Source organism: Carcharhinus amblyrhynchos, chromosome 3 (genome assembly GCF_965287045.1).
Source record: "Carcharhinus amblyrhynchos chromosome 3, sCarAmb.v2.hapA, whole genome shotgun sequence".
NCBI classification, from domain to species: Eukaryota; Metazoa; Chordata; class Chondrichthyes; order Carcharhiniformes; family Carcharhinidae; genus Carcharhinus; species Carcharhinus amblyrhynchos.
Window position 1 is genome coordinate 75,401,915 of NC_137326.1, and position 26,190 is coordinate 75,428,104.

At 43.3% G+C, this 26,190-nt stretch overlaps 1 protein-coding gene and 1 long non-coding RNA gene across 3 annotated transcripts in view; one reads left to right on the forward strand and one right to left on the reverse strand.

The window, feature by feature from the left end:
• Positions 1–2,825: 2,825 nt before the first annotated feature.
• The window catches only part of LOC145340863 (anoctamin-7-like), a 136,245-nt gene continuing 112,880 nt past the window's right edge, over positions 2,826–26,190 (forward strand). For both annotated transcript variants that reach the window (XM_080185329.1, XM_080185330.1), the window contains exon 1: positions 2,826–2,986. The gene's annotated coding sequence lies outside the window, so the exon portion shown is untranslated. The remainder of the gene's footprint in view (positions 2,987–26,190) is intronic.
• On the reverse strand, positions 3,988–12,855 carry LOC145341407 (uncharacterized). The gene is made up of 3 exons (XR_013886367.1): positions 12,519–12,855; positions 7,808–7,901; positions 3,988–4,635 (listed from the first exon to the last, which is right to left on the reverse strand). It is a non-coding gene; the product is annotated as an uncharacterized LOC145341407 (long non-coding RNA).

Here is a 26,190-nt window from a genome sequence, read left to right on the forward strand (position 1 = left end):
AACATGGTTTTACAACCCTTGAAGTGGTTTAGGGAAGTTAAAACAAAGTAGAAAAACTGGGCTGTTGCCTAGCAATGGGGACCCACAGACACAGGGAGAAATAAAAGAGCAATTTTAGGCAGAGATGGACACAGGAGATGGAACTGCAGAAAGTAATCTGCAGGCAACCCAGGGAGAGGAACATCAGAAGGAGGGGTTGAAAGCCTGAAGGTGGATCCCTGTTGAAGATGTGCATGTGAAAGCAGAGCTTTTGAGGAAATTCCAAGGTGAGTTCTTTGAGAGGGGAGATTAGAAATCCGGGTTAGAGCTTCTGTGAGACCAGCTGGCTCATTAGCTAACTCGTGTGACTCTGTTCAGCCTTCCACATTTCTAAATAAAAAAAAGTTAGGATTTATCAAGACAGTTTTATAACCTGGGATCTAAGTTGTCCAGTAATAACCAACTGGGATCCTAACACTTCAGTAGAGGGAAGTCATGGAGTCCAAGAGCAAGGAAACACTATTCGGACTGAAGTTGGGGTGTTGTGTACATTTCTGGGTGCTGCATTTTAGAAAGATGTGAAGGATTTGGAGAGAGTGCAGCAGAGGTTTATGGGAAGGATTCCAGGGATGAGAAACTTCAGTTATGAAGATTGTAGAAGATTGTGGATTCTTCTCATTGGAAAAAAGAAGGTTGACAGGAGATTTGAAAAAAGTATTAAAATCATGAGGGGTCTGAAAACAGTGCAGATAAGGAGAAACTTCTGATTGGCAGAATTATCGAGAATCAGAGGACAGAGATTTAAGGTAATTGGTAAAGGAAGCAAAAGCATTATGAGAAAAAAATGTCTCACACAATGAGTGGTTGGGGTCTGGAATACACTTCCTGAGTGTGTGATGGTTCAATGCAGGTTCAATCCAAGCATTCATAAGGGCACCAGATGATTATTTGAAAAGTGACAAAGTCACTAGGATGAAGGCAGGAAACTATAGTGGATCGGATCTCCAACAATGACATGACAGAGTACAGGAATGAGATAGGGAATCTGGTGAACTGGTGCGGCAACATTAATCTCTCCCTCAATGTCAACAAAATGAAAGAAATTGTCATTTACTTCAGGAAGCGTAAAGGAGAACATGCCCCTGTCTACATCAATGGGGACGAAGTAGAAAAGTTGAGAGCTTCAAGTTTTTAGATGTCCAAATCACCAACAACCTATCCTGGTCCACCCCATGCCGATACTACAGTTAAGAAAGCACACCAATGCCTCTGCCTACTCAGAAGAGTAAGAAAATTTAGCATATAGATTACGACTCCCACCAACTTTTACAGATGCACCATAGAAAGCATTTTTTTTCATTGTATCACAGCTTGGTATGGCTCCAGCTCTGCCCAAGACTACAAGGAACTACGAAATGTCATGAATGTATCCCAATCCATCACACAAACCAGCCTCCCATCTGTTGACTCTGCCTACACTTCCCACTGACTTGGCAAAGCCCCACACACCCCAGATATTCTCTCTTCCAACTTCTTCCTTTGAGAAAAAGATACAAAAGTCTAAGGTCACATACCAACCAAGTCAAGAACAGCTTCTTCCCTGCTGCTATCATGCTTTTGAATGGACTTACCTTGCATTAAGTTGATCTTTTTCTACACCCTAGCTATGATTGCGACACTACATTCTACATTCTCTCATTTCCTTCTCTATGAACGGAATATTTCGTCTGTAGAATGTGCAAGAAACAATACTTTTCGCTGCATGTTAATACATGTGATAACAGTAAATCAAATCAAAAATGGCAGGGGGTGAAATGCTCATTCGGAGAGCCAGTGCAGACATGATGGGCCAAAAGGCCTCCTTCAGTACTGTAACATTTGTGTGATTTTGGATCTCCCATTTAAGATGTATTTTTTTGGAGGGTCACAGAGAGCAGTGGAGGCTGGGTCATTGAATATAGTCAAAGCTGATCCTGGACAGATGTTTGATCTACAAGAGAGTGAAGGGTTTTGTGGGCTGACAAATAATTGAAGTAAAAGTTGCAGCAGAATGGTTTACTCCTGCTCCTATTTCTTATGATCTTTGCTGTCACACCTAATATTTTAATTTGAAAGTTAAGCTTCCTTGTCCTGGACTCCTCCCTTCCCAACACCAGAGAAAATAGTTTCTGTCTGCCATTGTCTCCTTAAAATATCTTAACCACCTCAATTAGATCGCCCTTTCACTTTCTATACCCACATGGTCAACCATCTGAGTTTATTCTGCCTCAGATTTCAAATTCACATCCTGATTTTCAAATCTATTCATGGCCTCACTTCCCCCTAATTCTGTAATTTCCCCCAGCCCTACACTCAAATCTCTGTATCCCCCTAAATCTGTAAGAAGTCTCACAACACCAGGTTAAAGTCCAACAGGTTTATTTGGTAGCAAAAACCACTAGCTTTCGGAGCGCTTGCTGCCCTTTCATGACCTGACAAAGGGGCAGAAAGCGCTCCAAAAGCTAATGGCTTTTGTTACCAAATAAACCTTTCTGGACTTTAACCTAGTGTTGTGAGAATTCTTACTGTGTTTCTCCCTAAGTCTGGCAGCATTCCTGACTTTCTTTGCTCTCCCACTTTTTGTCATCTTTCTTAATATCACTTTCTCTGACACACTGCAGATTAGAATCTGACTCCTGAGCTATGTAGTATCCGATCTCCAAAGATGTGTGTGAGTGAAAAGCTGATCTATTACTGACCTCTGTCTGCTTCCTTCTGCTCTGTATTAACAGTGTGACTGTTTGCACACCAGGAGGGTGCACTGTTGAACATAAAAGCTCCAGCACTGCTGATAAATCCTTGTGACAGACACTTCCTCACAGTTTGTTTCTGTGAGACATAGCGTTAGTTCGGAGCACAGCTGGTCATGTTGACCATATAATTTTGAGCTGAGTGGGAAGCAGGTGCTCACCATCTATCTGAATGGAAACCAGCAGACAAGAGGCAGCAGCATCAGGAATCTGACAAGGTAGGAATTATTGACAAACAATCTACCTGGGTTTCTGAGGGATGTTTTTAGTAGCAAAGAGCTTTTGAAGCTGACCAAAACCTTAAGAATTAAACTTTGAAACAGGGAACAATGATGCCTCTGGAGGGCGAGTTCAATTTCAAATGTGCTCAACTAAACGTTTGCGCCAAGCTGAATTCCTTCTTCTGGACTCAATGCTTACAGATTTAATGTGTCAGATTTCCCTTTTTCCCAGAGATTCGATCTCTGGTTGAAATTTGCCAAAACTCTTCATAGAATCCTTACAGTACAAAGGAGGCCATTCAGCCCATAAAATCTGTCCTGACCGCAATCCCACCCACTATTCCTGTAACCCCACACATCTAATTCCCCTGACATGAAGGTGCAATTTAGCATGGCCAATCAATCTAACCCGCACGTCTTTGGACAATGGGAGGAAACCAGAGAACACAAAGGAAACCCATGCAGACACAGGGAGAATGTGCAAACTCCACATAGACAGTCACCTGAAGCTGGAATTGATCCTGGGTCCCTGATGCTGTGAGGCAGCAATGCTAACCACTGTACATCTGTGCTGTCCTTATAGCTGAATATTATCAATAAATAGGTTTGAACAGGATATGGGCTAGATTGTTTACATAAGGAGGAACAGTATATGAATGACTTTATTTGCTGATTAAATGTTACTGAATAGTTTATTTAGTTGACCCATATGGCTGGGTGGTGGAATTGGTGGTGTTGAACTCAGAAAAAGGCAGTATTGGCATATGGAATGCTATTGGTACGTGAACCGGCTCTTGTGTGTCCATACCAAAAGCACTGGGTTGCAATATGTACTGGCTGCAGCATCAGGTTTCTTCTCTGACCTGGTGTCGAGATTTAGGGATGTCGTTGTTGCGGCAGGAGGGATTCTGTGTGCTCATAGGTCATTACCTAAACATGATGTGGAGATGCCGGTGTTGGACTGTGGTAAACACAGTAAGAAGTCTCACAACACCAGATTAAAGTCCAACAGGTTTGTCTGGTAGCAAAAGCCAATAGCTTTCGGAGTGCTGCCCCTTCATCAGGTAAGGGGGAGTTCTGATCACAAACAGGGCATATAAAGACACAAACTCAATCTACAAAATAATGGTTGGTATGCAAGTCTTTAGAGCTAATCATGTCTTAAAGGTACAGACAACGTGAGTGGAGAGAGGGTTAAGTACAAGTTAAAGAGATGTGTATTGTCTCCAGCCAGGACAGTTAATGAGATTTTGTACATTGTGGGGATTATAAATAGTGTGACATGACCCCAAGATCCCAGTTGAGGCTGTCCTCATGTGTGCGGAACTTGGCTATCAGTCTCTGCTCGGCGACTCTGCGCTGTCGTGTGTTGTGAAGGCCGCCTTGGAGAACGCTTACCCGAAGATCAGAAGCCGAATGCCCATGACCGCTGAAGTGTTCCCCAACAGGAAGAGAACACCTCGGTGATTGTCGAGCGGTGTTCATTCATCCACTATCGTAGTGTCTGCATAGTCTCCTCAGTGTACCATGCCTCAGGACATCCTTTCCTGCAGCGTATCAGGTAGACAACATTGGCCGAGTTGCAAATGTACGTTCTGTGTACCTGGTGGATGGTGTTCTCATGTGAGATGATGGCATCCGATTACCTGTAAAGAATCGCATTTCAACCATTATTTTGTAAATTGAGTTTGTATCTTTACATGACCTGTTTGTGTACATTACCTAACCATACAGGGTGGGCAGCATGTGGAGAGGGAAATGCTGAGTTGAGGTGCATATCTTGATTTTTGAGGGAGGGCAGAGCAGATTAATCAGAAGCATACTGGGGCTAAAAGGATTAAATTATGGGCAGGTTCCCTAGAATACAGAAGATTAAGGGGTGATTTTAATTTGGATGTTTCCAATGATTAATGGAGTTGACAGGGTTCAAAGGGAAACTATATCTCCTGCTGGCGTGAGACAGGTGGAGTGCAGATAAAGGGCATAATCTTAAAATTAGAGCCAGACCAAACAGGGGTAATGTTGTGCAACATTTTTTACACAAAAGTTAGTGGAAAGCTGGAGTATTTACTTCTAAAAGAAACAGCTGTGGCTGTGTGTTGGTTGAAAATTTCCAAACCAATACTAATAGTTTTTCTGTTGGGCTTGGGTATTGAAGAGTGCTGAACAGAGGCAGGAATTAACGGATAAAAACAATCACAATCTAATTAAATGACAGAACAGGTTCAAGGCATAAATGTCGATTTCTGTTCCTTGTGCATGCAGCTCTTTGGCACCCTCTAATATATGAACCATGGTTAGACCACTATTGGGATAGGGTGGCGTTGTGGTAATATCACTGGATTAGTAATCCAGAGGCCCAGGTGTCTGGCAGCACGGTTCAAATCCCGTCTGGCAGCTGGTGGTGAATTAATGAATCTGGAATTAAAAGCCAGTCTCAGTAATGGTGACCATTAAACAATCATTAATTGCTATAAAAACCCATCCGATTCACTAATGTACCTTTAGGGGAGGAAATCTGCCATCCTTCTCTGGTCTGGCCTACATGTGACTCCAGATGCTCAGTTATGGAGTATAATGTTAGCAAGTGTGAGGTTATCCACTTTGGCAGAAATAAAGTAGGAGGGATTATTATTTAAAGGACGAAAAGCTGCAGCATGCTACGGTGCAGAGGGACCTGGGGGTCCTTGTGCATGAGTCGCAAAAACCCAGTCTGCAGGTGCAGCACGTGATCAAGAAGGCGAATGGAATGTTGGTCTTTCTAGCGAGGGGGATAGAATATAAAAGCAGGGAGGTCTTGCTGCAACTGTACAGGGTACAGGTGAGGCCGCAGCTGGAGTACTGTGTGCAGTTTTGGTCCCCGCACTTGCGCAAGGATATTTTGGCCTTGGAAGGAGTGCAGAGGAGGTTCACTAGGCTGATACCGGAGATGAGGGGGTTGGACTACGAAGACAGACTAAATAGACTGGGCCTGTACTCGTTGGAGTTTAGAAGGGTGAGGGGGGATCTTATAGAGATGTATAAGATAATGAAAGGGATGGATAGGGTAGAGGTAGAGAGATTCTTCCTGCTTAGAAAGGACAGCAGGACTAGAGGGCACTGCCTCAAGATAAGGGAGGGGGGGTGCAGTTTAGATTGGAGTTGAAGAGGAACTTCTTCACTCAAAGGGTGGTGAATCTCTGGAATTCTCTGCCCGTTGAAGTGGTGGAGGCTACCTCATTAATTATATTTAAGTCACGGGTAGATAGGTTTTTGACAGACAAGGGAATTAAGGGTTATGGGGAGAAAGCGGGCAAGTGGAACTGATCCGCTTCAGATCAGCCATGATCTTACTGAATGGCGGAGCAGGCTCGAAGGGCTAGATGGCCTACTCCTGCTCCTATTTCTTATGTTCTTATGTTCTTATGATGCTTAACTTCCTTCTGGAGATGGCCCAGCAAGACACGCAATTCAGTGGAAATTAGGGACAGGCAACAAATGATGGGATGACACCCAGGAAGGAATAAATATATTTTTTAAATGGAGTGTTACGTACAGTTTGGTCTCCATAATGACAGGAAGGACATAGAGGCATTGGAGAAGGTACAAATAAAATAGGATTTACATGGGTGATGTTGGAGCTGAGAGGTTAGAACTGAGGAAGGACTGAACTGGCTGTGGGTATTTAGAAAAGGGGTGACTGAGGGACAGCTTTAAAAAATGAAACAGATTGATATGAAAGTCATAGAGAAGATTTTTCCACTTCCAGGGGAGACCAAAGCTAAGGAACAAAAATTAGGGATCGTGATTAATAAAATGCAGCAGTGAATTCAGAAGAAACCCAGACAGTGGTTAGAATGTGAAAGTTGCCATCATCAGATGTGGTTAAGGAAGTGCTAAAATGTGACAGAAAAGGAAGAAGGGTATGTAGATAGTGTTTGAGCAGGTAGGGTGTTAGAGCAGGTAGGTGAGGAAAATAATCATGAGCAAAGACCAGTTATTATTCAATAGCAGGGAGGATATCAGAGCCACAAGAAACGGTCCTGGCATGTTTAACAGATTATATCAGAAATCATAGACTTATTAAGAAAAAATTTGAAATATATCTCATTTTGATTCGAACAGGCAATATTAAAGCAAGACCGATGTAAATATTGTACAATATTGCCAATGAATGTTAACCATGTAAAATATGGCACTGGGATCCTGTGGTAATATTTTGCCCCTGTGGACTGTGGCACTGGATTATGGTGTGGAGATGCTGGCGTTGGACTGGGGCAAGCACAATAAAAAGCCTCACAACACCAGGTTAACCTGGCATTGTGAGACTTCTTACTGCAGTGGATTATTCCAGACTTCCAGTGGAGTGTCAGATTGGATTACTGCAGGAACTCTCTGTTCTTCTGGAATGTGGCACTGGATAACTAACTGCAGTAGCAATCACCCTGTGGCATTTGCAACTGGTTTACTGCTAACACTCCCTGTGGAGTGTGAGACCGGATTACAGCAGTAACAATATCTCCCTGTGGAATGTGGCATTAGCGTGCTGCAGTAACACAGTATCTTGTGGAATGTGGCACTGAATTACTGCAATGACACTCTGTGCCTCTGGAGTGTGGCACTGGATTACTGCACTAACTCTGCAACCATTGTAATGTGGCATTGGATTACCGCAGTGACACTGTCCCTCTGGAGTGTGGCACCGGATTACTGCAGCAACACTCTCTCCCTGTGGAATGTGACTCTGGATTCCTGCAGTACCACGGTGTTGCGTGTGAATTTTTCAGTTCTTGTAAGTTGCGCTAAAAGAAATTCCTTTCAATATTGGCATCCACATACCATTCATTGCTACAATGTACACCGTCCCTGATTGGATGTTGGGAATGGCCACTGAGCAGTCGCATTACAGAGGAATGGTGTATTAGGATGGATCCTAAAAGACAAAAAAGTTGAATTGTTACATTTGTGCTGTTACTGTGCGAGTAAGGATGTCAGTTATAGCATTGTAACCCACCCACACTCCCTATGAGAATAGTCCTTTACGCATTAGATCAATTAAACACAGGGAACGAGACAAAGCATGACTGATGTTCAAACACGGGAGCAGTTCCTGAAGAACACAGCTTGTGATGGGCAGAGCTGATACCCTATGTTCAGTTCCTGCTCGATGGAGCAGATCTGTCAGTGCCTCTGATTAAAAACAATTCTCCCTCTTTGTGTCTGTTCCTGTTCCAGGAACTGCCTGGGACTGCCTCATGAGTCAATCCTTTTTACACCGGATCTGCCTGTTCTGTAAATAAAACATTTTTTTCGTAACGTGACAGCTGAGTGATGAGGAAGAAAACAAGATCTTGTTGCTTTTGCGTTCACACGCAGCTCAGAGGTCAGGGCTTTCATTGCAGGCAGCAAGAAAGAGAGAGCTGACTAAATAACACAGAACAGAGACACAGAGGCAGCGGCTGCTTCCTTATTCCCTTCCTCCTCAGTGAAATCAAAGCATTAGAAAGTTCATCAATGCTGCAATTTGTTGGTGCGTGGTGTTAAATACTCGCTACTGCTTTGTTACTGGTTAAAATCCTAGTGCCTTCACAGTCCCTTTCCCCACTGCCTCCCCCCCCCCCCACCCCCACACCTTCTGCATGGGTAGCTCTAAAGAGCCTTGTTTGCTGGAATCAGGTACTTGTCCACAGTGAAATCGCCAGCTCGATCCTTCCATATCCTCATCCTTGGATATTAGACAGACTGAGTGACTGTTCCCCTCGGAGAAGGTGAACTTGGTTTGATCGGGGTGTTCAAAACCACGAAAGATCTGGATAGAATATACAAGCGAGAAACTGTTCCAGAGCAATGCGGGGTAACACCACTGGCCACTCTGTCTTGATGGATAGGGATTCTCGGCAGCCTCTGGTTGCTGTCTGGGGGACACGCCTGTTGGGTTTCTCAGGGTGGTCAACATTCCAGATTGTCTTGCAGTTTTCAGGAATTGGGGATTAATCTCCAGGACACCCCTGAGAGCAACCCAGGAGAAAAACTATTGAGCAGGCGGGGGGTGTGTGTGTGCGGGGGGGGGGGGGGGGGTTGCATTTTAAAAAAACCATCTCGTTTGGTTATTGGTTATGAAAATGAAAAGACTGTTGAGCAGTCAAAAATCTTCCGATCAAGTGTAATAAGTCTACTCACTTTCCAATGGGCTGGGAAGGAATTGCACTGTAAGGATTGACGGGTAAGGTGACCAGTGAGGAAAGTACAGGATCAGGGCTGTTGGAAGGAGTTGGTCATAAGATGAAACCTCCAGGATTACAGCAAGTTAGAGATAGCAACTCCCAGATTGATAATATAGGTCCAGTGGTCTTGTGTGAACTTTAAGGTTATTCCAAACCTAACTCCCAACTCCTCCCTCATCTTTCTGTACGCACCACAGTTTGAGACAAGAGGACTATGCACAAAGTGTGCTTGCACTCCAAAAAGCAGACAGATAATGCTGGTGCTGTACTCAGTGGGAATGCTACAAGGTTGCTGAACAGTGCTGTACTGGAAGGTGAATGTGCCCATGCAGCACCTCAGGGTCAAGACACCTTCAGCTGGTCTGGCTCCTCCCTGGAGTTGGGAGGTAGGTAGTTGAGGCAGGGCTGGGAATGGCTCATGGAGTTCAGGTATTTTTGCCTTTCTACAGGTACATCAGTTTATGCGAGTTGTTCTTGGGTTGTCTGAATTTGGGAACAGGTTAGCGATTGAAAACCTGCCCATCCTAGTCCCTGGTGGATCCATGAGGTGATCAGTTTGTTGACTGTCTACTTGGGGAGATCACTGAGCATTAGAACAGCATTTCAGGAACCTTCATTTATTTTCTTATTCGTTTGTGTTTCTTGATTTACTAACAAATATATTCTTTCTCATGTTTCACATTAAAAAAGTCATTTTCTGTGATGATACTGCTGTTTTCTTTGAGATAGTTTGGACCTACAATTGACTGCCAAAGCATTGGGGAAATTGAGTACAGTTCATATAGAGACATACTTTGCCTCTCGCTCTCTATTGTACCCTTCCCCACCATACCCCTTCACCACCACCACTATTTCCATTCAAGTGTTGAACCTGAACAGCACAATCATCCACCTAAAATATTTTGTGTTTTGGGACTTCCAACAGATCAGATATGCCACCATTGGGCAAACAGAAGATCCACTCAGTTCCTATTCCATAAAACAGAGTTCAGGCCATAGTCTCTGGTTTACCCCCCACCCATGTGATGATACAAATGATAAGCCCTAAAAAAATGTCTTAAGGCTATTTTTGCATTTTGGAGCAATTTCCCTGAGGTTGGTAATGATTACATCAAGCACCAATCGTCGCTCTGTGATGGTAACACCAATCCTGATCAGAAACAAAGCAATATTGGAAGGGACTCTCATATCTGCATATTGTCCTGTCAGCTCTTTCAACCAATTTGCATTTATATAGTGCTTTAAACAATAAAGTGTCCCATGGTGCAACATAGAGTGTAACCCAACTAATATTTGACACTGTGCTGGTGACCAAACGTTTTGCAAAGATGTTGGTTTTAAGCTGCTTCTGAAAGGAGGGAGAAAGGGTGGAGTGGAGAGGTTTAGGGAGGAGCTTGGAACTGAGGCAGCTAAAAACATGGCTGACATTAGTGGAGCCAAAGAAATTGGGATGCACAAGTCACCATAAGTGGAAGAGTGGCAAGATCCCTGGGAGTTATAGGACTGGAGGAGATTAGAAATAGGGAAGGGGGGGAGTGAGGCCATATGGAATTTGAAAAATAAGGATTTTAAGATCAAGGTGCAGACCAGAGCCTTTGTAGGTGAGCAAGCACAGAGGTGACAGGTGAGAAGAATTCAACATGCAATAGGATGCAAGCAGCAGAGCTGTGGATAGGCTCATTTTTATGTCTTAGGGAATAAGGTTGCTTTGCTTAGATGGCCTCAGCATTGAGAAAATATAGTTTTGAGAAGAGACTTGCAATACCGGATCTATTTGCATTCCAGCAGGAAGTCTAAGAAAGGTTGAAGAAATGGTTGTATCATTATGAAAAATGTTAATGGCCTGAAGCTGGAAGGACAAGTTCTGTTTGTTGGATGAGTAGGGCCAGCGAATTCAAAATTGTCACTAAAAGTGAGGAGAGAAATGAAGGAGAGGTACCTTTTAAAGGTGAATATTTGAAACAGGACAAGATGGGGTTGTAGGCCAAGGGCAGGACAGTGGGATTAGTTTTAGATTGCTATAGTTTGTACTGGATAACAGATAGAATGGCCTCTTTGATGGAGATATTCAAAATTGTGAGGGGTTTGAAAAGTGTAGGTGGGAAAAACTGTTCCCACTCAAGAAAGAAAGGGCACAAATTTAGAGTAATTGGCATCAAAAAGCAAACATGAAATGAGAAAATACTTCTGCATGCAGTGAGCAATTGGGATCTGGAATGAACTGCCTGAGAATGTGGTGGAGGTAGATTCAATCAAGTAGTCAGAAAGGAATTAGACAGTTACCTGAAAAGGACAATGCGCTGGGATATGGAGAGAAAGCAGGGGAATGGCAGTCAGTGGATTGCTTCACAACTATATGTGTATATATACAGTAAAGGATACAGGTATGGAGCTGTCTCCAGTCTACATCTTTACACATGTCTGTCCATACCTAGACTGATCCTAGCTCTGCGTCGGCAAGTGCGAGGTGGTCCACTTTGGTAGGAATAATGGTAGGAAGGACTATTACTTACGTGGTGAAAAACTGCAGCAGGCGACGGTGCAGAGGGACCTCGGGGTCCTTGTGCATGAGTCGCAAAAACCCAGCCTGCAGGTGCAGCAGGTGGTCAGGAAGGCTAATGGGATGCTGGCCTTCATAGCGAGGGGGATTGAATATAAAAGTAGGGAGGTCTTGCTGCAGCTGTACAGGGCACTGGTGAGGCCGCAGCTGGAGTACTGTGTGCAGTTTTGGTCGCCGCACTTACGCAAGGATATTTTGGCCTTGGAGAGAGTGCAGAGGAGGTTTACTAGGCTGGTACCGGAGTTGAGGGGGTTGAGCTATGAGGAGAGGCTGAATAAACTAGGCTTGAACTCATTAGAGTTCAGAAGAATGAGGGGAGATCTCATTGAGACATATAAGATGATGAATGGGATGGATAGGATAGAGGTGGAGAGACTCTTCCCGCTCAGAAAGGACAGTAGGACTAGGGGGCACAGCCTCAAGATAAAGGGGCGGCGGTTTAGAACAGAGTTGAGGAGGAACTTCTTCACTCAAAGGGTGGTGAATCTCTGGAATTCTCTGCCCGTTGAAGTGGTGGAGGCTGCCTCGCTAAATATTTTTAAGACGTGGGTTGATGGGTTTTTGATAAGCGAGGGGATTAAGGGTTATGGGGAGAGGGCGGGAATGTGGAACTGAGCTTCGACAGATCAGCCATGATCTTATTGAATGGCGGGGCAGGCTTGAGGGGCTAGATGGCCTACTCCTGCTCCTATTTCTTATGTTCTTATGTTCTCTTCTTACATCATTGTGTGGGCAGTACTGTACCAAATCTTACAATCAGACTTACTTGGTCTGGCCTACATGTGATTCTCCACCCACAGTAACGTGGTTGTTAACTTTTTTTTATTCTTTCATGGGACCTGGGCTTCAATGGCTGGGCCAACATTTATTGCCCATTCTGAATTGCCCTCGAACAGTAATGGTGAAATTTGAATTCAGTAAAAATCTGGAATTAAAAGTCTATTGATGACCATGAAACCATTGTTGATTATGTTAATGGTTCAATAATGTCCCTTTAGGGAACAAAATAAGCCGTCCCTACCTGGTCTGGCCTACGAGTGACTTCAGACCCTCAGCAATGTGGTTGACTCTTAACTGCTCTCTGAAATGGCCCTGTGAGTCACTCGGACAATAAATCCTATCCCAACCAGTGATACTCAGAGCCCATGACTTAAAAAAAAAATCTACTAGCGCCAAATTTTCTAACATCCTATATACAAACTGATCTATACATCTGAGAGTTGGGGTCATTTATAAAAATTGGATAGATTAATGGGCCCAAAACTGATCCTTGTGGAACACCACAGCAAACTGCCTCCCACAATGAAAAATATTGCTCCCGGAACAGTGACAGGCCCAGCTTCTCCCTCCTCTGCAAGGTGCTGGTTCTGGCCAGCTGGCGCTGCATGTTGGTACCTTTGCCGCTGCTCAATGCCAATAAATAGGATAGCCAACTCGACAGGCTCCATGATCCTCCAGACCATGACCTGTAAAGAAGAAAAAACCGCAATAAGTTACAAGGGTTCGAGAAAGAGTCCTGACCCTCAACCCTCAATTCCCCTGGGACTATCCCCAATAGCAGCACACTCAGTAGGTGGCTCAATGCCATCCCTTACACCTTGTTCTTTGAGACTTTAGCCACATCTCCACATTGGTCACTGCCAGCTCCAGCAGGATGCAGCATGTGCACCCACCAGGGTCTTAGTGGCACCAAATGGCCACATTCTCCCAGGCCCAACTCCCCATAAAACAAACCTGGTATCACATTAGAGGGCAGTCGAGTGGCTAGATTGATCAGCGTTTGCATCCTAATGAGAGGGCCCTGCCGATGACCCCATCATGACCTTAATTGGGGGTGCATGATGATAGTTATCACCATCACTCCTTGCACTGGGGGGGCACATCAATGTTTTCTGTGTGATGTTGCAGCTTTTCTGGGAATATCACCTCAATGCCTGGGACACTGGTTTACAAACGGTCAAAAGGTGACCTTCATTAAATGGCAGTGTTTTCTTGCTGCACGTCATTTATTGGCATAATCACTGGTGGGGCAGGATGGGTGAGGAGAGGAGGAGGAGGCTGGGATGGCTGTTCAGCCAAATATCTGCCTCTTGTGACAGATGAGGCTCAGCTGAATCATGAGACCAGCAATTAGCATATCCAGCACATTCCCAGAGCATACCCTGTTTCTCCCAGGTCACAAAAGGTGCAGAGCTGAGCAGCCTTCTATGACCCATTGAGATTTGGGGCAAACTGCTGGCTCCAGTAACTTACTCCGGTCCAACACCGGCATCTCCACACCATTGAGATTTACCATTGCATGCAAGCACCCCGACAATTAGTTTGGACTTCTCTCTCACACTGTTGCCTGAGTGTGGGTTTCAGTCATACCACAGTCATTCTGTCCTGAGTGCGAGGCCCTTCAGGCCACATGAGGGGAGATGCAGCCCATTCCTGAATCCTGCCCTCTGCCCTGATAGCCCAGCTTCTCATGGGACCCCACCCGGGTGACATGATAATGTACTAAAATGAACTTCCTGGTGTCCTGTGGCATGTTTCTCGCTATTCCACCAGCGAGGGAACTGGAAGATCGGAATTCAGAAACTTATTGGCATGAATCTCATTTTCCGACTGCATGCCACATTTCCCAAGGAAGGAGAATGCGGGCTCAAAATCACCCCACTGCGTGCCTGATGAAGTCTGAGAGTTTACATCATTACAATCAGCAATCCTTAGGTTGTACTTAATGAGGATTGAATGTGATCAGGACCCCTGCCACTTTCACCTTTGCTTCTTTCAGCATCCAAGGATACATTCCACCTGGACCAGGTGACTAATCAACATTTAGTAATGTTAATCTTAGTATGAATTTGTTATATTTTAGTCTCCTCTCCATAACTTCAATCTGTTTTTGCATTGCCTTCACTTTGTCAGCTCCCTTTGTGAATACAGCAGCAAAGTACTCATTTAATACTTGAGCAATGTAAACTACCTCTACATGAAGATTTCCTTGTTCCTTAATAAGCTCAGCTTTTGCCTGAGCTTGCTACCTACACTTTTATGCTTATTAAATATTTTAGTGTTCAACCTAATCATTTCTCCTTGCCTCTTGTACTAACATTTTGATACGATTTGATGTATTATTGTCACATGTATCAGTATACAGAGAAAATTATTGTTTCTTGTGTGCTACACAAACAAAGCATACCATACATAGGGAAGGAAAGGAGAGAGTGCAGAATGTAGTGTTACAGTCATAGCTACGTTATAGAGAAAGATCAACTTAATTCAAGGTAAGTCCATTCAAAAATCTGATGGCAGCAGGGAAGAAGCTATTTTTGAGTTGGCTGGTACATGACCTCAGACTTTTGTATCTTTTTTCCCAACGGGAGAAGATGGAAGAAAGAATGTCTGGGGTGCGTGAGGTCCTTGATTATGCTGGCTGCTTTTCCGAGGCAGTGGGAAGTGTAGACAGTCAATGGATGGGAGGCTGGTTTGAATGATGGACTGGGCTTCATTCATGACCCTTTGTAGTTTATTGTGGTCTTGTACAAAGGAGCCATACCAAGCTGTATGGAAAGAATGCTTTCATTATGCATCTATAGAAGTTGGTAAGAGTTGCAGTGGACGTGCCAAATTTCCTTAGTCTCCTGAGAAAGTTGAGGCATTGTGGGCTTTCTTAACTACAGCGTCAGCATGGGGGCACCAGGACAGGTTGTTAGTGATCTGGACACCTAAAAACCTGAAGCTCTCAACCATTTCTACTTTGCACCTATTGATGTAGACAAGGTCATACCCTCCACTACTCTTTCTGAAGTCGATGACCATCTGCTTTGTTTTGTTGACATTGAGGGGGAGATTATTGTTGTCGCACCAGTTCACCTGATTTTCTATCTCTTTCCTGTACTGTATCATTGTTTGAGATCCGGCTCACATGGTGGTGATGTCAACAAAATTAAAAATTGAAGTGGAAGGCTATTTGGCACACAGTCATAAGTATAAAAGGAGTATAGTAAGGGGCTGAGGGCACAGCCTAGCCAAGCCCTGGAGTTGAGGGTGATTGTGGAAGAGGTGTTGTGGCCTATCCTCACTGACTGCGGTCTGTGGGTCAGGAAATCTAGGATCCAGTTGCAGAGGGAGGAGCCAAGCTTCAGGCCACAAACTTTGGAGATGAGTTTTGTGGGAATAATGGTGTTGAAGACTGAGCTGTAATCAATAAATAGGAGTCCGATATAGGTGTCTTTGTTGTCTAGGTGTTCCAGGGTTGAGTCTAGGGCCAGGGAGATAGTGTCTGCTGTGGACCTGTTGTGACGATAGGTGAACTATAGTGCATCCAGACAATCCAGTAGGCAGGAATTGACTTATGCAATGACAACTTTTCGAAGCACTTCATAATGATGGATGTCAGAGCCACTGGATGGTAGTCATTAGGCCACATGCCTGGCTTTTCTTTGGTACAGAGATGATGGTCATCTTCTTGTAGCAGGTAGATATCTCAGATTGGTGTAAAGAGAGGTTGATGATGTCTACAAATACCCTGCCAGCCGGTCAGTGCAGGACCTGAGTGTTTGTTCGGGTATCTCATCCGGGCCAGTTGCTTTCTGTGTATTGACTTTTGAGAAGGCTGCTCTGATGTTGACAATGGTGACCTTGGATACAGGTTCATCCAAGGCTTCTGGGATGGAGGGCATGCTCCCACTGACCTCTTGCTCAAAACAGGCATAGAACGTGTTGAGCTCATCAGGAAGGGATGAGTTGGAGCCAGTGATTTTACCTGCCTTCATCTTGTAGCCTGTTTTGTTTTACAGACATTGCCACAGTTGGCAGGTGTCCATGGGGCTAGCCTGGGACTCTAGCTTGGTCCAGTACTGTCTTTTGGCATCTTTGATGAATTTCCATAGATCGTATCTGGATTTTCAATTCCCTCCTGTATTTCTCATATTTTTCCATGTTAATAACTAAATATTGCTCCTGATATTTGTCATCAGTCTACTTTAGACACAACTCCCTGCAGCCGAGACAAATGTCCAGAAGTATGCTGTAGTAACTGGCCTCTTTAAGAGGTATACATCAAAAAGCATTTGATCCATTCACTCAATAAGGAATGAACGTGAAGATCTCAGGATGGACTTTTACAGCCAAAATACATCCTTAAACTAAAAATATTAACATCATAGAAATATTCTGCACATTAATCTATTTATAAATAAATGGTGGGTGGCACAGTGGTGCGCTCTTACCTCACAGCGCCAGGGACCCGGGTTTGATTCCCGGCTTGGGTAGCTGTCTACATGGAGTCTGCACGTTCTCCCTGTGTCTGTGGGTTCGCTCTGGATACTCCGGTTTCCTCCCACAGTCTGAAAGATGTGTGGCTTAGATGAATTGGCCATGTTAAATTGTCTGTTAGTGTCAGGGGAACTAGCAGGGTAAATATGGGGATAAGGCCTGGGTTGGACTATTGTCGGTGCAGGCTCGATGGGCTGAATGGCTTTCTCCTGCACTCTAGGGTTTCTATGATAGTTTGTTGTATGAACTAGTACTCTCCAATCCTTGCAATTACTACATTGGTGATGAGGTAAATCAGAGTGTCTCTGTTTGCAGTGAGGAATTCAAAGAGAATGTCATTGCAAAACTGCAGGGTGAATCAGGTCAATCTAAGCCTGAAAAAGAGAGAGCAGGCATGTCTCTCTTTCAGAAGCTAGAAAGCTTTGATAGGACCATTGAGCACTGGGTCCAGTAGCAGGAACAACTGGAGTATTTTTTCAGGGCTAATGGAATAGAGGAGGAGAATAAGAAGAAAATCATTTTACTTACCACATTTGGGATCCAGATGTATAACCTGAGGCAGGATATCTGCTCAGGGCTTCAGAGGAACTTGCAGTGGGAGGGGGATGCTCCAGTTGTTGTGGTCAGTCTAGGTACCAATGATGTAGGTAAGATTAGGAAAGTGGTTCTGTGAGGTGAGTATGAGGAGCACAACCTCAAAGCTGGTAACCTCTGGATTATTATCTGAGTCATGTGGAAATTGGCAGAGGGTAATTAAGTTTAGAGAGATGAATGCGTGACTTAAAGGCTGGTGTGAGAGATGTGGCTTCCTGCTTGTGAGACGCTGGGACCAGTACTGGGGAGTGTGGGGCCTGTATTGTTGGCATGGTCTTCACCTGAATTATGCTGGGATGTGGTCTAGTGAGTTGTATAACTAGGCAAGTAGAGAAGGCTTTAAACTAGAGTAAGTGAAGGGATTATGTCAGGTTACATTGAGTAAATTAAAGGGAAATTACTAGGCTACAGATGACAGTAACAATAAAGGAAATGATGATCAGAGAGTATGGCAGGAAGGGACAGTGATTGCAAACTTAAGCCAGCAGATAAGGTCAGAGTTTACAAAAACAGTGAAAAGAAACTGAATTAAGGGCTTTGTATCTGAATGCTTGCAGCATTTGCAATAAAACAAATAAATTGCCAACTCAGACAGAATTTCTTATGTCTGATTGATAGCCATTAAAGAGACATGGTTACAAGAAACTGAAGCTGGGACCTGAAGTGTGTGACATTCAGCAAGTACAGGAAACTGGGGAAAAGGCGGTGGGGTAGCTCACTCCCACCACCCGGGGGGTGGCACGGTAGCACAGTGATTAGCACTGCTGCTTCACAGCTCCAGGGGCTTGGGTTCGATTCCCGGCTTGGGTCACTGTCTGTGTGGAGTTTGCACATTCTCCTTGTGTCTGTGTGGGTTTCCTCTGCGTGCTCCGGTTTCCCCCCACAGTCCAAAGATGTGCAGGTTAGGTTGATTGGCCATGCTAAAAAATTGCCCCTTAGTGTCCTGAGATGCGTAGGTTAGAGGGATTAGCAGGTAAAGTGTGTGGGGATATGGGGGTGTGGCCTGGGTGGGATTGTGGTCGGTGCAGACTCGATGGGCCAAAGGACCTCTTTCTAAACTGTGGGGTTCTATGATTCTGTTAAAGAGGCATTAGTGCTGTAGTGAGACATGACCTTTTAATTCTAAAGACCAAGATATAAAATCAGTTTGGGTAGAACAAACAAACAGCAAGTGATATTTTTGGGCAATGTTTATAGGCCACCAAATACCAGTGGTTATGTAAATCATAGTATTAATCAGGAAATTAGAGATGCGTCCAACAACAATATGTTTGGTAATCATCAGGATGGTTTCAATCCACATATAGACTGGATAAACCTGATTAGTATTAATGTTGTGGAGGATGAATTTTTAAAATGTATGCAAGATGATTTCCTGGAACAGCATGTTGGGGGACCAAACAAGGAACAGGCTATTTTAGGTCTAGTATTGCGCAATGAAAAAGGGCTAATTAATAATCCTGTGGTCAAGAAGTCTTTAGAAATGAGTGACCATAATGTGATAGAACTTTACATTGAGTTTGAAGGTGATGTAGTCCAAGCAGAGACTGGGGTCTTAAATAAAAAGACTAATTTAAATCAAAGCAGGTATGAAGGGGAAATTGGCTACAATAGATTGGGAAACTATGTTAAAAGCATGACAGTAATTAGGCAATGGCTAACATTTAAGGAACTAATACATAGTTCACACCAAAAATATGTTCCTTTAATGCACAAAAACCCAGCAAAGATAGTGTTCCAACCATGGTTAACAAAGGAAATCAAGGAATGCAGTAGGTCAAAGGAAGAGATAGTATGGTAAACCTGAGAATTGATAACATTTTAGATTCTGCAAAGAATAACCAAGAAAAAGATTAAGAAAGTGAAATTAGAACATGAGAGTAAATTAGTGAGAAACATAAAAAACGTAAAGGCTTCAGAAAGGATAAGCAAAAACAAACATGGGTTACAAGTGAAGAATTCATAATGAGGAATGGCAGAGAAATTAAAAAAAGACTTCGTCTTTACAGAGGAAAATGATAAAAACCATCCCAGAAGTAATGGAAAGTAAATGAGGAACTGTGAGATTTTAATGAACGGAGTTGAGGAGGAACTTCTTCACTCAAAGGGTGGTGAATCTCTGGAATTCTCTGCCCGTTGAAGTGGTGGAGGCTGCCTCGCTAAATATTTTTAAGACGCGGGTTGATGGGTTTCTGATAAGAGAGGGGATTAAGGGTTATGGGGAGAGGGCGGGAAAGTGGAACTGAGCCACGACAGATCAGCCATGATCTTATTGAATGGCGGGGCAGGCTCGAAGGGCTAGATGGCCTACTCCTGCTCCTATTTCTTATGTTCTTGTGTTCTTATGTAAAGTTGATAAATTCCCTGGACCCAATGATCCACATCCCAGAATGTTGAAAAAATTAGCTGCGGAGATAGTAGATAGGTTACATAAGAGCATAAGAACATAAGAAATGGGAGCAAGAGTAGGCCATCTAGCCCTTCAAGCCTGCCCCGTCATTCAACAAGATCATGGCTGACCTGAAGTGGATCAGTTTCACTTTCCCGCTTTCTCCCCATAACCCTTAATTCCCCTGTCTATCAGAAACCTAGCTACCCGTGACTTAAATATATTCAGCGAGGTAACCTCCACCACTTCAATGGGCAGAGAATTCCAGAGACTCACCACCCTTTGAGTGAAGAAGTTCCTCCACAACTCCGATCTAAACTGCACCCCCCCCCTTATTTTGAGGCTGTGCCCTCTAGTCCTGCTATCCTTTCTAAGCAGGAAGAATCTCTCTACCTCTACCCTATCCATCCCCTTCATTATCTTATACGTCTCTATAAGATCCCCCCTCATCCTTCTAAACTCTAACCATTGGTGATCATCTTTCAAAATTCTGTAGTCTCTGGAACAGTACCTGCTGTTTGCAATGTTGTAAATGTAACCCCACTATTCAGAGAGAGAAAGAAAATAGGGAACCACAAACCAATAAACCTAACATCAATAGTAGGGAAAATGTTGGAATCTATAACAAAGGATGTGATAACAGGCAACTGAGAAAATAATGGTTGAATTCGGCACATTCCTCTATTCCTAGTGCAGAAAAATGGTGTTGAAGTAGAAGGTCACCCATGACTTCATTGAATAGCAATGCAGGTTTGAATGTTCTAGCCCATTCACTTAGACTGACCAAGTCTTCTTGAAGCTTCCTTGCATCCTCCTCACAACTTACATTCCCACTCTATTTGGCGTCATCAGCAAATTTGGAAATATTACAATTGGTCTCCACATCCAAATCATTTATGCAAGATTGTGAACAGCAGTGGACCTAGCACCGATCGTTATTGCACCCCTCCAGCCTACTATCCTGAGAATGATTGGTTATTCCTACTCTCTGCTTTTTAACCCAGTCTCAATCTGTACTAGTATATTTCCTCCAATCCCATCTGCTCTAATTTTATTACTAACTACCTGTGTGGGACCTTATCAAAAGCTACATCCACTTGTTCTCTTTATCTGTGCTACAAGTAACATCCTCAAAATCCTCCAACAAGTTCTTAAACATGATTTCCATTTCATAAACCCATGTTGACTCTACCCAATTTTACCATTATTTTCTAAATGTCCAATTATCATATTCTTAGTAATTGATTCTGACTTACTACTTACTACTACTTACTGCTGGCGTCAAACTACAAATCTGTAGTTCTGTATTCCCCCTCTCTCTCCCTCCTTAATAATGGGGTTACATTTGCTGCTTTCTCGTCTGCAGGAACCTTTCCAGAATCTAAAGACTATCAAATGATAACCACCAATGTATCCACTCAAAGATGTTTCATTTTTTAGGATGCCTCTCCACAGTCACAGATTTAGGAATTGAAGATCAATCCCCGTGACACTACTGTTTGTAATCCTGCAGAAAAATCATCAGGACATTAAATAAGGTTTTTTTTGTCATATTCTTTGAAGGTTCCTCTTTATCCAATATAAAAATATTGAAAAGGCCGGAAAAGGCTATTTGGCTGAAAGTCAAGCATCATCCAAATGGTTAATGAGTCTTTTTGCTTTCCAATTGGTGAAGAAAGGCAGTGTGTCACTAGGGTGCGCTGGCTGTAGAGTGGGGACAAATCATGTGATTTGTCCCCACTCTATGGGGAGACGCGGGTTGATGGGTTTTTGATGAGAGAGGGGATTAAGGGTTATGGGGAGAGGGCGGGAATGTGGAACTGAGCCACGACAGATCAGCCATGATCTTATTGAATGGCGGGGCAGGCTCGAAGGGCTAGTTGGCCTACTCCTGCTCCTATTTCTTATGTGATGAAACCTCCAGGAATATATTAAATCCCAGTTGGCAACCCTAATTCCAATACTGAATTTCTCCTCCCACACCCACAACCCCATCTCAAATTTTTGATAGAGATGCATAAATGGGTTGCACAGTGCCAGACATGAGCAAGAATCTTTCACCTAGGCTTTATAGGAGGTAGAGGTGAGTTTATCCAATATGGATGCAAAACATTGAGCAAATTCCTCCCCATTACACAGTGAGGTAAAGTTTGAGTTAGCACCATGCAGAACACCTCCTGCTGCTGTTAGCTTTGTAGCCGGTTTGATACAGTGGTGGGATTTTATGGCCTCACTTGAGCAAGACCGGAAATGCCCCCCTCCCCACCCAAAGTCAACAAACATTTCCGTTGTCCCACCGTCACCCGCTCTGATTCCGTGATGGGCAAGGCAGTAGAATTCTGGCGGGTTTCTCTGTTGTCAGTGCAGCTTTGGGAACACATTGCCTGGTATGTGCTGCATGTTGCCTGATATCAGAAACTAAATGTCTCACTTAAACTGATTTGACAATGTCTAATCTGTTGAATGACAACAGGATTGTGGCTCATAGCTTATCTGTAACAGATCTTAATCACATTCTCATGCACTCATTTGGTTGTAGCTTGATTAGTTTTAAGGAAAACAATAATGGACTAATTTGCTTATTGGAATAATTCCAGGATAAAGATAAGACTTTATTCTTCAAACGAATGAAATCAGATATTGCTCAAGTTATTGCTTGAGGCAGATTAGGCAAATGTGTGGGCATGTGTGTGTGTGTAGACATATAAATGTGTGTGATTGTTAATGTATAATTGTTCTAATGTGTGTCTGAATAGATTACAGATCATTGTGTGCAAATTAAAAATATTATTAGATGGGATGTGGGCGACGCTGGCTAAGTTAGTATTTGTTTTTATCCCTAGTCACCTTTGAGAAGTTGGTCGTGAGCTGCCTTCTTGAATCACTGCAGTCCCTGTAGTGTAGGTACACCCACAGTGCTGTTAGGGAGGAAGTTCCAGGAATCAATTAACACAAGTGTGTGTAAATGAGTTAACTCGTACGTTAGTAATATTTCAATAGGTTATGTCAGCGACTGGTTTGTCCAGGATGTCCATGTAAATGCTGCCTCTATCATAAAAATTACTGCGAAGCTGCAAGTTTTGATCGAGAGGAGATTTGCTCAGCGTTATCTCTCTTCACACTCTCCCTCTGTGCTCTCAGTTCTCTCTCTCTCTCATGCACCCATGCACTCTCAGCTTTCCCCAACTCCCTCTGCCAATTTTTGCTATCAGTGCACAAGAAATTCCAGATATTCTTGTTTATCAAAAGTAGCTTCACCTTTCACATTCAGGCTAAAGTAATGAAACACCCTCCAATTTGCATCTGTAGTCAGGAAATAATTTTCTCCCCTTCGCTCCAAAATGGTTACACAGGGAATCCTACCCTATAAATCTGGGTGCATTCCTGACATACCATGAGTTACATGCAGCGTGTCGCTCATTGGGTATTGAGCCGCCACATTTCCAGCCATATAGATTCTCCCACACTATTAGAATCATAAAACCACAGTAATTATGCTGCAAAAAGAGGCCTTTCAGCCCATCATGTCTCTCTGGTCAAAAAAGAGAAAAAAACTGTTCATTTGAATGCCATTTTCCAGCACTGATCAGTAGTCTTGCAGGTTCTAATATTTCAGATGCCTTTTAAACGAATTGAGTGCTTCTCAGAAGACAACCTTCCTCTGGATGAAAAGGTTTTTTCCCATGTCCCCTCTAATTCTCCCACCTTAAATCCATGCCCCCTGGTAATTGGCCCCTCAGCTAAGGGAAACAAGTCTTTTTTGTCTACCCTGTCTAGATGTGGAGATGCCGGCGTTGGACTGAGATAAACACAGTGACAAGTCTCACAACACCAGGTTAAAGTCCAACAGGTTTATTTGGTAGCAAAAGCCTTTCTTGGCTTTTGCTACCAAATAAACCTGTTGGACTTTAACCTGGTGTTGTGAGTCTTCCTACTGCTTTTTCCCTGTCTAGGCCCTTCATAATTTTTACACCTCATTTAAGTCACAACTCAGCCTCTTTTGTTTGAAGGGAAACAACCATAGTGTACTGAATCTCTGCTATGGCTACAGTTTTCAAGGCCTGACAGCATCCTTGTAAATCCCCACCATACTTTCAGAAGATCAACTGTATCCTTCCTATAATGTGGTGACCAGAACTATGCCCAAAATTCCAACTGCAGCCTAGCCAGCATTTTATATAGTTCCATCATTATATTCCTACTTTTGTATTCAATACCTCACCCAATAAGGAAAACATTCCATAGGCTTTCTTTGCCACCTTGTCCACCTGTCCAGCTGCCATTCCAAGGTCTCTCACTTCCTCAGCCCCTCTCAATATTTTGCCATTGATTGAGTATTTCCTTGCTTTGTTCACCTCACACTTTTCCAGATTGAATTTGATTTGCCAGTTCTCTAATCCTAACCCTAACTCAACCAAACCATAAAAATCATTCTGGAGTTGACAGATGTCCTCTTCATTATCAACTACATGGCAAATTTTTATGTCATCTACAAATTTCCCAATCATTCCACTCTGTTCAAATCTAAGTCATTAATATATGCAACAAACAACAAGGCTCCCAACACTAAGCCCCTTGGAACAGTGCTAGAAACTGTTTTTCACTTGCAAAAAGATTCATCAACCATTACCCTTTGTTTCCTGTCACTGAGTCAATTTTGGATCTAACTCACCACCTTCTCCTGTATCCCATGAGACCTCACTGTTCTGACCAGTCTGCCATGTGAGACCTTGGCAACTGCCTTACTGAAATCCATGTAGACAACATCTACTGAATTCCCCTCATCGATCCTCGTTACTTCCTCAAAAAAAAAACTATTAAGCTCTTCCTCCAAGAAAACCATGCTGACTATTGCTGATCAATCTATGCCTTTCTAATGCTAGTTTATCTTGTCTCTCAGAATTGTTTCCAATAATTTACCCACCAATGAAGTCAGAGTGATCGGTCTATAGTTTTCTGGCCTATCCCTTGCACCTTTTTAAAATAATGACACAGACTTCCAATTCTCCGGTATCTCACCTGTACGTAATGAGGATTGGAAAATGGTCCTCAGAACTTCCGCTATTTCCCCTCTGGCTTCCTTCAACAGCCTGGGATACAGTCCATCCAGCCCTGATGACTTATTAACCTTTTGGATGTCAGTCCCTCCAGTACTTTCTTTCTCACTATGCTTATTGTGTCTAATATTTCACACTCATCCCTTTAACTAGAATGTTTGAGTCATTCCTCTCCTTAATGAAGACACTTACTCACTGACAGCCTTGATCACATCTTCTGAATCATGCTACAAATACCATTTACATCTCTGATAGGCCCTAAATTTTCCTTAATTATTTTCTTGCTCTTAATGTATTGATAAAACATCTTAGGATTTTCTTAGATTTTACAAGCCAATATTTTTTCATATCCCCTCCATTTTTGCTTCACCCCTATACTTTCTATATTCCTGTAGGCTTACCACAGTATTTGGTCTCTTGTGACTGTCAGAAACTTTCTTGTTTTGTTTTATCTTGGCCTGTGTGCTTCTGAGTAACCGGAGATGGGATATTCTGGTGCCCCCGTGTATGTTTTTGGGTGGTGGAGGCTGATTGTCGTTGGCCACTGATGGTTCCTTCCAGTCCTGCCAATGTTTGCAGTATTTTATGTGCCTCGCCCATCCTGCTGCCAGGGAACCCAATGTGGAGGAAGTCAGCTTCAATGAGATCAGAAGATCCTGTTGGCAGGAAGGGTGGGAAAATCTTATCCCAGGGGACTCCAGATTTGGCTGTGCCATCCTTTATCTTTGTGGGGACATGTCTACACTGTGCCTGTAGACTTTCCCCTTTGAAAGCCTCTCACTGATTTGACAAGAGTTTTTCCTTCTAATAACTGCATCCATGCCACTCTTGCCTGCTCATCTCTCAACTTTGTAAAGTTTGTTTTCCCCCAGTTTAGAACTTTTACTCCTCTTCTATCTTTGTCCTTTTCCATAGTGATGCTAAATCTAACAATATTATGGTCACTTAGATAAAAAGCAAATTAGAATGGATGCTAGAATCAGAAACAAGAACAGAAAATGCTGGAAAAACCCAGCAGGCCTGACAGCACCTGTAGGGAGAGAAACAGAGCTAACGTTTCAAGTCTAGTTGACTCTTTGTCAGAGCTGAACAGAACTGGAAATAGGATGAAATTTATAGCTCTGATGAAGGGT